Below are 11,198 nucleotides of genomic sequence, written 5' to 3'. Positions count from 1 at the left end.
TGTTGAATAGCCTTCAGTTTCAGATAATAGATGTTAAAACTACACTAGTTCATTTGAGGGTTGCTAATTGTGGGCCGAAAGGGTTCAGCATTTAGGGTTGTAAATCCAGGGCTTAATGGTTTTAGGGGTTTAGGCTTTAAGAGTTTGCAGTTGGTGTATAGTGGTTTAGGTTCTAGGGTTTAGGGTTTGGTGTAATTAATATGTATAGCCATTCGAACCCCCACCATTTAAGGCAGTTTAAAACGGTTTCATCTTGAGCCATAAATTTTGATCCAAATCACAGTATAAACCCCCAAAAGATCTACTCCTTACTCAACGAGGTATAACATTTCTACAAAAAGTTCAAGTTGATTAGACATCGGTTACTCAGTGGCCAAAATACATTGTTCTTGAAAAAATAAATGGCAAATATGATTTTATGATTGCACTTTAAATATTCAATCATATAGTTGTCAATATCGATCAACTCGATTTTGTTTTGGGGATTTTCTAATCGTCCAGTTTTGTAATGTTAACGGTCTGGATCAGATTTTTAGACTTAGAATAAAATTGTTGCTTGAGGCACAGCAGGCTCCCAAATCTCCATTTAAGTAGCCATATACATGAAGCTCATATGCTATACATAGCTCAAGAGCGTGACTAAGAACTTTTACGTCGTCATTCTTTGTTTCGCTTCTGATTTCCATGGTGTCTATACATTTGAAATAGTGATATTTTGCTCTTCTTTTTTTTGTTGCCAATTGCATGACTTTTGTTAATTTTAATTATGTTAAGTAATTGGATGACTTCTCTGCAATCGTTTATCATCTTTTACAACAAACACAAGATATAAAAGAAAATAATCACTCCTTCGGTCCCAAATTGTTGGTCCTTTCAAAATGTCGTGCATTTTTAATTGAAACGTAAAGTTTTTCTATGCATACTTATTGAATTTTTTTTCACCATATTAAAGAACTCTCGTGATGTACATTGAGAAGCGATTAACAAGTGGTAACCCTTGTGATGTAGGGAAATAACAGAAAATAGTTCTACATTGATTACAAAGGTAGATAATTGTACATACAAAGAAAATAGATAGAGACAGTTGACATACTCCCTCCGTCTCCTTTTTAAAATTCAGTATTTTATTTTGGGCTGTCATTTAATAAGTGTCCATTTTGTAAAGTTAGTGGGTAAAAGTTGGTTCATTTTTCATTTTGCTCCTAAAAGTAGATTCTATTTTGAAAAGTTAGTAAGTAAAAGTGTAATGATGATGTTTTCATAGAGGGTAAGTAGGGAAAGTAGAGGTAAAAGTTGATGTGAAATGTATAATGATGATATTTTCTTAATAAGTTAGAGTTAAAAAAACGGGACACTTAAAAAGGGACGGAGGGAGTATTTATTTAGTAATTGTGGTGACTTTTTTTATGACTTGGTGTTTACACCTGTTTTTGGCACTCAGTCCTGGGTAAGCGTTGGAAGGCCATTTAGTTATCTTTTAATTAAATTGGGCCAATAGGTAGAGATGTATCGGACTAAAATTAATGGGCCAAAGCAGTCTTGGTTGGGCCCAATTAATTTTTAGCCCATTTCGGTCTAGAGTTTGGATTTGTGGGCTCTGGGCTATATTCTGAAAAGATCAAAGTGAGGCCCAGTCGGTTTGTTATGGGAATAAGGCCTTGTATATTTTTAATTTGTTCAAAAGGCCCAAGACCGTGGTAGTTAAATGGCATTCTGGAAGGGAGAATGGGATCATGGGGGTTAAAAATTGATTGGCCATTTTAGCCGTTTGACTGGGTCAAAATGGCCACTACTCTTTGATTCCCACATAAATAGGTGGTGGAAGAAATTCACGATCTCTGATAACTGCCCATGATCAAAGAAGCACATGTGCATTACTCTAATAACTTCCCATAACCGTTGCATTATAGAGGGAAAATTGGGAGATCATGGGACACTTGTCGCCACGAGGTGAAGACAACAAATCCTCTTGCATGCAAAACTGTGGATGCTCTTTGCCTATAAATACAAGAAGTTAAGAAGAAAAAATGGTCCACACACTAATCAAGCTCAACGTTTAAACCAAAGCCTTCCCAGCGAAGCAAATATCTCATTTCTATCTCTCTTGTATCCCAATTTCGTTATTACGATATAACAAAGTTATTTCTATCTCTCTTGTATCCCCAACTTTATTATTACGACATAATAAAGTTATTTTACATTGTTACTTCTTTTCCTATACGGTTAGGAAATTATTAAGTCCTCGCTCGTAGAGGCAAACCACGAACCAACACTGCAATCCAGCCCTTAGGTTTGCAGCACTTTCGCCCTCACGGTTAAGCAGTCAAAAAAGGGGCACTCAGTCCTTTATGTTGGACGCGACAAGCCCTGGCCCGCTTGCTCAGTCCTTCAGCCATTTCGGAGCCGAAATTTTTTTTGGCATGCCCAGTGGGACCTTAATCGTCTACGGGTTTTAATATGGCAAGGAAGCAACAACAGCAGCAACAATCGGATCCACCACAAAGTCCTGAGGGAGTGGCAGTCGATGTGCCATTACTCGAGGAGGCTAGTCCTCAGATCAGCGCTCAAGATCTTAGCGACGCTACCGACAGCGTCAAAAATTATATGTTTTTGGCAGGACATGAGATCTCCCGCGATGTGACACTCTCAATTTCACAATTGTTCTCTCAGTCCTTGGAACCTCTGACCGTAACAGTCAACAAAATGGTTGCTACGCTTACAGAGAGGCTACTGCTCACTCTTCAGCAGCAGAGCTTTCCACAGTTTGGTGTTTATGGCAACGGTCAAGACCAAGCTGGCTTATTAGGGGTACCTCCCCCTCCTTAAACATTTTACCATGCTACCTTGTCCAGTAGCCCCGCACTCGGGGGACAAAAGGAGAAGAGAGTTGTGATTGGAGGAGCCTAGTCGCCTCCAGCAAATAACGATCAAAGGTTTGTTTTGGTTGAAGACTTGAACAAACCTGACAAGACGGACAAAAGGCCTTTGCGAGGAGGCCAGGGCTCTGGAAAAGGACAAAAGAGTTGCCCATACTCCTCAAAGCTTTGATACTCGGGGGGCAAGTCCAACCCAGAACCAACAAGCACAAGAGGCACACCTGCAGAGTAGGTAGACAGGAAAACAGCATCCAAAGGAGCGTATTAACGTGACCCTAATTACGAAGTTGCTGCAGTGGAAACAGAGGCAGATCCAGATGTGGCAAGGTTTAGGGTTTAGGGTTTTGGGGTCTAGGGTAGGGTTTAGGGTTGAAGGTTTAGGGTTCAATGGGTTGAGGGGTTTAGGGTTTTTGGGGTTTCAGGTTTTGGGTTTAGGGTTTTTAGGGTTTGGGGTTTGAGATTCGGGTTTAGGGTTTAGGGTTTGAAGTTTTGGGTTTTGGGGTTTCGGGGTTTGGGGTTTAGGGTTTAGGGTGTAGGGGTCTAAGGGTCTAGGGTCTAATGTCTAGGGTCTAGGGTTTTTTAGGGTTTTTAAAGGTTGTTTAGGGTTTAGGGGTTAGGGTTTTAGGGGTTTAGGGGTTAGGGGTTAGGGGTTAGGGTTTAGGGTATTAGGGTTTTAGGGTTTAGGGTTTAGGGTTTTAGGGTTTAGGGTTTAGGGTTTAGGGTTTAGGGTTTAGGGTTTTAGGGTTTAAGGGTTTAGGGTTTAGGGTTTAGGGTTTAGGGTTTGGGGTCAAAATGGCCACTACTCTTTGATTCCCACATAAATAGGTGGTGGAAGAAATTCACGATCTCTGATAACTGCCCATGATCAAAGAAGCACATGTGCATTACTCTAATAACTTCCCATAACCGTTGCATTATAGAGGGAAAATTGGGAGATCATGGGACACTTGTCGCCACGAGGTGAAGACAACAAATCCTCTTGCATGCAAAACTGTGGATGCTCTTTGCCTATAAATACAAGAAGTTAAGAAGAAAAAATGGTCCACACACTAATCAAGCTCAACGTTTAAACCAAAGCCTTCCCAGCGAAGCAAATATCTCATTTCTATCTCTCTTGTATCCCAATTTCGTTATTACGATATAACAAAGTTATTTCTATCTCTCTTGTATCCCCAACTTTATTATTACGACATAATAAAGTTATTTTACATTGTTACTTCTTTTCCTATACGGTTAGGAAATTATTAAGTCCTCGCTCGTAGAGGCAAACCACGAACCAACACTGCAATCCAGCCCTTAGGTTTGCAGCACTTTCGCCCTCACGGTTAAGCAGTCAAAAAAGGGGCACTCAGTCCTTTATGTTGGACGCGACAAGCCCTGGCCCGCTTGCTCAGTCCTTCAGCCATTTCGGAGCCGAAATTTTTTTTGGCATGCCCAGTGGGACCTTAATCGTCTACGGGTTTTATTATGGCAAGGAAGCAACAACAGCAGCAACAATCGGATCCACCACAAAGTCCTGAGGGAGTGGCAGTCGATGTGCCATTACTCGAGGAGGCTAGTCCTCAGATCAGCGCTCAAGATCTTAGCGACGCTACCGACAGCGTCAAAAATTATATGTTTTTGGCAGGACATGAGATCTCCCGCGATGTGACACTCTCAATTTCACAATTGTTCTCTAAGTCCTTGGAACCTCTGACCGTAACAGTCAACAAAATGGTTGCTACGCTTACAGAGAGGCTACTGCTCACTCTTCAGCAGCAGAGCTTTCCACAGTTTGGTGTTTATGGCAACGGTCAAGACCAAGCTGGCTTATTAGGGGTACCTCCCCCTCCTTAAACATTTTACCATGCTACCTTGTCCAGTAGCCCCGCACTCGGGGGACAAAAGGAGAAGAGAGTTGTGATTGGAGGAGCCTAGTCGCCTCCAGCAAATAACGATCAAAGGTTTGTTTTGGTTGAAGACTTGAACAAACCTGACAAGACGGACAAAAGGCCTTTGCGAGGAGGCCAGGGCTCTGGAAAAGGACAAAAGAGTTGCCCATACTCCTCAAAGCTTTGATACTCGGGGGGCAAGTCCAACCCAGAACCAACAAGCACAAGAGGCACACCTGCAGAGTAGGTAGACAGGAAAACAGCATCCAAAGGAGCGTATTAACGTGACCCTAATTACGAAGTTGCTGCAGTGGAAACAGAGGCAGATCCAGATGTGGCAAGGTTTAGGGTTTAGGGTTTTGGGGTCTAGGGTAGGGTTTAGGGTTGAAGGTTTAGGGTTCAATGGGTTGAGGGGTTTAGGGTTTTTGGGGTTTCAGGTTTTGGGTTTAGGGTTTTTAGGGTTTGGGGTTTGAGATTCGGGTTTAGGGTTTAGGGTTTGAAGTTTTGGGTTTTGGGGTTTCGGGGTTTGGGGTTTAGGGTTTAGGGTGTAGGGGTCTAAGGGTCTAGGGTCTAATGTCTAGGGTCTAGGGTTTTTTAGGGTTTTTAAAGGTTGTTTAGGGTTTAGGGGTTAGGGTTTTAGGGGTTTAGGGTTTAGGGGTTAGGGGTTAGGGGTTAGGGTTTAGGGTATTAGCGTATTAGGGTTTAGGGTTTTAGGGTTTAGGGTTTAGGGTTTTAGGGTTTAGGGTTTAGGGTTTAGGGTTTAGGGTTTTAGGGTTTAAGGGTTTAGGGTTTAGGGTTTAGGGTTTAGGGTTTGGGGTCAAAATGGCCACTACTCTTTGATTCCCATATAAATAGGTGGTGGAAGAAATTCACGATCTCTGATAACTGCCCATGATCAAAGAAGCACATGTGCATTACTCTAATAACTTCCCATAACCGTTGCATTATAGAGGGAAAATTGGGAGATCATGGGACACTTGTCGCCACGAGGTGAAGACAACAAATCCTCTTGCATGCAAAACTGTGGATGCTCTTTGCCTATAAATACAAGAAGTTAAGAAGAAAAAATGGTCCACACACTAATCAAGCTCAACGTTTAAACCAAAGCCTTCCCAGCGAAGCAAATATCTCATTTCTATCTCTCTTGTATCCCAATTTCGTTATTACGATATAACAAAGTTATTTCTATCTCTCTTGTATCCCCAACTTTATTATTACGACATAATAAAGTTATTTTACATTGTTACTTCTTTTCCTATACGGTTAGGAAATTATTAAGTCCTCGCTCGTAGAGGCAAACCACGAACCAACACTGCAATCCAGCCCTTAGGTTTGCAGCACTTTCGCCCTCACGGTTAAGCAGTCAAAAAAGGGGCACTCAGTCCTTTATGTTGGACGCGACAAGCCCTGGCCCGCTTGCTCAGTCCTTCAGCCATTTCGGAGCCGAAATTTTTTTTGGCATGCCCAGTGGGACCTTAATCGTCTACGGGTTTTATTATGGCAAGGAAGCAACAACAGCAGCAACAATCGGATCCACCACAAAGTCCTGAGGGAGTGGCAGTCGATGTGCCATTACTCGAGGAGGCTAGTCCTCAGATCAGCGCTCAAGATCTTAGCGACGCTACCGACAGCGTCAAAAATTATATGTTTTTGGCAGGACATGAGATCTCCCGCGATGTGACACTCTCAATTTCACAATTGTTCTCTCAGTCCTTGGAACCTCTGACCGTAACAGTCAACAAAATGGTTGCTACGCTTACAGAGAGGCTACTGCTCACTCTTCAGCAGCAGAGCTTTCCACAGTTTGGTGTTTATGGCAACGGTCAAGACCAAGCTGGCTTATTAGGGGTACCTCCCCCTCCTTAAACATTTTACCATGCTACCTTGTCCAGTAGCCCCGCACTCGGGGGACAAAAGGAGAAGAGAGTTGTGATTGGAGGAGCCTAGTCGCCTCCAGCAAATAACGATCAAAGGTTTGTTTTGGTTGAAGACTTGAACAAACCTGACAAGACGGACAAAAGGCCTTTGCGAGGAGGCCAGGGCTCTGGAAAAGGACAAAAGAGTTGCCCATACTCCTCAAAGCTTTGATACTCGGGGGGCAAGTCCAACCCAGAACCAACAAGCACAAGAGGCATACCTGCAGAGTAGGTAGACAGGAAAACAGCATCCAAAGGAGCGTATTAACGTGACCCTAATTACGAAGTTGCTGCAGTGGAAACAGAGGCAGATCCAGATGTGGCAAGGTTTAGGGTTTAGGGTTTTGGGGTCTAGGGTAGGGTTTAGGGTTGAAAGTTTAGGGTTCAATGGGTTGAGGGGTTTAGGGTTTTGGGGTTTCAGGTTTTGGGTTTAGGGTTTTTAGGGTTTGGGGTTTGAGATTCGGGTTTAGGGTTTAGGGTTTGAAGTTTTGGGTTTTGGGGTTTCGGGGTTTGGGGTTTAGGGTTTAGGGTGTAGGGGTCTAAGGGTCTAGGGTCTAATGTCTAGGGTCTAGGGTTTTTTAGGGTTTTTAAAGGTTGTTTAGGGTTTAGGGGTTAGGGTTTTAGGGGTTTAGGGGTTTGGGGGTTAGGGGTTAGGGGTTAGGGTTTTAGGGTTTTAGGGTTTAGGGTTTAGGGTTTAGGGTTTAGGGTTTAGGGTTTAGGGTTTAGGGTTTAGGGTTTAGGGTTTAGGGTTTAGGGTTTAGGGTTTAGGGTTTAGGGTTTAGGGTTGAGGGTTTAGGGTTTAGGGTTGAGGGTTGAGGGTTGAGGGTTGAGGGTTTAGGGTTTAGGGTTTAGGGTTTAGGGTTTAGGGTTTAGGGTTTAGGGTTTAGGGTTTAGGGTTTAGGGTTTAGGGTTTAGGGTTTAGGGTTTAGGGTTTAGGGTTTAGGGTTTAGGGTTTAGGGTTTAGGGTTTAGGGTTTAGGGTTTAGGGTTTAGGGTTTAGGGTTTAGGGTTTAGGGTTTAGGGTTTAGGGTTTAGGGTTTAGGGTTTAGGGTTTAGGGTTTAGGGTTTAGGGTTTAGGGTTTAGGGTTTAGGGTTTAGGGTTTAGGGTTTAGGGTTTAGGGTTTAGGGTTTAGGGTTTAGGGTTTAGGGTTTAGGGTTTAGGGTTTAGGGTTTAGGGTTTAGGGTTTAGGGTTTAGGGTTTAGGGTTTAGGGTTTAGGGTTTAGGGTTTAGGGTTTAGGGTTTAGGGTTTAGGGTTTAGGGTTTAGGGTTTAGGGTTTAGGGTTTAGGGTTTAGGGTTTAGGGTTTAGGGTTTAGGGTTTAGGGTTTAGGGTTTAGGGTTTAGGGTTTAGGGTTTAGGGTTTAGGGTTTAGGGTTTAGGGTTTAGGGTTTAGGGTTTAGCGTTTAGGGTTTAGGGTTTAGGGTTTAGGGTTTAGGGTTTAGGGTTTAGGGTTTAGGGTTTAGGGTTTAGGGTTTAGGGTTTAGGGTTTAGGGTTTAGGGTTTAGGGTTTAGGGTTTAGGGTTTAGGGTTTAGGGTTTAGGGTTTAGGGTTTAGGGTTTAGGGTTTAGGGTTTAGGGTTTAGGGTTTAGGGTTTAGGGTTTAGGGTTTAGGGTTTAGGGTTTAGGGTTTAGGGTTTAGGGTTTAGGGTTTAGGGTTTAGGGTTTAGGGTTTAGGGTTTAGGGTTTAGGGTTTAGGGTTTAGGGTTTAGGGTTTAGGGTTTAGGGTTTAGGGTTTAGGGTTTAGGGTTTAGGGTTTAGGGTTTAGGGTTTAGGGTTTAGGGTTTAGGGTTTAGGGTTTAGGGTTTAGGGTTTAGGGTTTAGGGTTTAGGGTTTAGGGTTTAGGGTTTAGGGTTTAGGGTTTAGGGTTTAGGGTTTAGGGTTTAGGGTTTAGGGTTTAGGGTTTAGGGTTTAGGGTTTAGGGTTTAGGGTTTAGGGTTTAGGGTTTAGGGTTTAGGGTTTAGGGTTTAGGGTTTAGGGTTTAGGGTTTAGGGTTTAGGGTTTAGGGTTTAGGGTTTAGGGTTTAGGGTTTAGGGTTTAGGGTTTAGGGTTTAGGGTTTAGGGTTTAGGGTTTAGGGTTTAGGGTTTAGGGTTTAGGGTTTAGGGTTTAGGGTTTAGGGTTTAGGGTTTAGGGTTTAGGGTTTAGGGTTTAGGGTTTAGGGTTTAGGGTTTAGGGTTTAGGGTTTAGGGTTTAGGGTTTAGGGTTTAGGGTTTAGGGTTTAGGGTTTAGGGTTTAGGGTTTAGGGTTTAGGGTTTAGGGTTTAGGGTTTAGGGTTTAGGGTTTAGGGTTTAGGGTTTAGGGTTTAGGGTTTAGGGTTTAGGGTTTAGGGTTTAGGGTTTAGGGTTTAGGGTTTAGGGTTTAGGGTTTAGGGTTTAGGGTTTAGGGTTTAGGGTTTAGGGTTTAGGGTTTAGGGTTTAGGGTTTAGGGTTTAGGGTTTAGGGTTTAGGGTTTAGGGTTTAGGGTTTAGGGTTTAGGGTTTAGGGTTTAGGGTTTAGGGTTTAGGGTTTAGGGTTTAGGGTTTAGGGTTTAGGGTTTAGGGTTTAGGGTTTAGGGTTTAGGGTTTAGGGTTTAGGGTTTAGGGTTTAGGGTTTAGGGTTTAGGGTTTAGGGTTTAGGGTTTAGGGTTTAGGGTTTAGGGTTTAGGGTTTAGGGTTTAGGGTTTAGGGTTTAGGGTTTAGGGTTTAGGGTTTAGGGTTTAGGGTTTAGGGTTTAGGGTTTAGGGTTTAGGGTTTAGGGTTTAGGGTTTAGGGTTTAGGGTTTAGGGTTTAGGGTTTAGGGTTTAGGGTTTAGGGTTTAGGGTTTAGGGTTTAGGGTTTAGGGTTTAGGGTTTAGGGTTTAGGGTTTAGGGTTTAGGGTTTAGGGTTTAGGGTTTAGGGTTTAGGGTTTAGGGTTTAGGGTTTAGGGTTTAGGGTTTAGGGTTTAGGGTTTAGGGTTTAGGGTTTAGGGTTTAGGGTTTAGGGTTTAGGGTTTAGGGTTTAGGGTTTAGGGTTTAGGGTTTAGGGTTTAGGGTTTAGGGTTTAGGGTTTAGGGTTTAGGGTTTAGGGTTTAGGGTTTAGGGTTTAGGGTTTAGGGTTTAGGGTTTAGGGTTTAGGGTTTAGGGTTTAGGGTTTAGGGTTTAGGGTTTAGGGTCTAGGGTTTAGGGTTTAGGGTTTAGGGTTTAGGGTTTAGGGTTTAGGGTTTAGGGTTTAGGGTTTAGGGTTTAGGGTTTAGGGTTTAGGGTTTAGGGTTTAGGGTTTAGGGTTTAGGGTTTAGGGTTTAGGGTTTAGGGTTTAGGGTTTAGGGTTTAGGGTTTAGGGTTTAGGGTTTAGGGTTTAGGGTTTAGGGTTTAGGGTTTAGGGTTTAGGGTTTAGGGTTTAGGGTTTAGGGTTTAGGGTTTAGGGTTTAGGGTTTAGGGTTTAGGGTTTAGGGTTTAGGGTTTAGGGTTTAGGGTTTAGGGTTTAGGGTTTAGGGTTTAGGGTTTAGGGTTTAGGGTTTAGGGTTTAGGGTTTAGGGTTTAGGGTTTAGGGTTTAGGGTTTAGGGTTTAGGGTTTAGGGTTTAGGGTTTAGGGTTTAGGGTTTAGGGTTTAGGGTTTAGGGTTTAGGGTTTAGGGTTTAGGGTTTAGGGTTTAGGGTTTAGGGTTTAGGGTTTAGGGTTTAGGGTTTAGGGTTTAGGGTTTAGGGTTTAGGGTTTAGGGTTTAGGGTTTAGGGTTTAGGGTTTAGGGTTTAGGGTTTAGGGTTTAGGGTTTAGGGTTTAGGGTTTAGGGTTTAGGGTTTAGGGTTTAGGGTTTAGGGTTTAGGGTTTAGGGTTTAGGGTTTAGGGTTTAGGGTTTAGGGTTTAGGGTTTAGGGTTTAGGGTTTAGGGTTTAGGGTTTAGGGTTTAGGGTTTAGGGTTTAGGGTTTAGGGTTTAGGGTTTAGGGTTTAGGGTTTAGGGTTTAGGGTTTAGGGTTTAGGGTTTAGGGTTTAGGGTTTAGGGTTTAGGGTTTAGGGTTTAGGGTTTAGGGTTTAGGGTTTAGGGTTTAGGGTTTAGGGTTTAGGGTTTAGGGTTTAGGGTTTAGGGTTTAGGGTTTAGGGTTTAGGGTTTAGGGTTTAGGGTTTAGGGTTTAGGGTTTAGGGTTTAGGGTTTAGGGTTTAGGGTTTAGGGTTTAGGGTTTAGGGTTTAGGGTTTAGGGTTTAGGGTTTAGGGTTTAGGGTTTAGGGTTTAGGGTTTAGGGTTTAGGGTTTAGGGTTTAGGGTTTAGGGTTTAGGGTTTAGGGTTTAGGGTTTAGGGTTTAGGGTTTAGGGTTTAGGGTTTAGGGTTTAGGGTTTAGGGTTTAGGGTTTAGGGTTTAGGGTTTAGGGTTTAGGGTTTAGGGTTTAGGGTTTAGGGTTTAGGGTTTAGGGTTTAGGGTTTAGGGTTTAGGGTTTAGGGTTTAGGGTTTAGGGTTTAGGGTTTAGGGTTTAGGGTTTAGGGTTTAGGGTTTAGGGTTTAGGGTTTAGGGTTTAGGGTTTAGGGTTTAGGGTTTAGGGTTTAGGGTTTAGGGTTTAGGGTTTAGGGTTTAGGGTTTAGGGTTTAGGGTTTAGG

Source organism: Rhododendron vialii, chromosome 12a (genome assembly GCF_030253575.1).
Source record: "Rhododendron vialii isolate Sample 1 chromosome 12a, ASM3025357v1".
Lineage (NCBI taxonomy): Eukaryota > Viridiplantae > Streptophyta > Magnoliopsida > Ericales > Ericaceae > Rhododendron > Rhododendron vialii.
Note: the sequence above shows the minus strand (reverse complement) of the source record.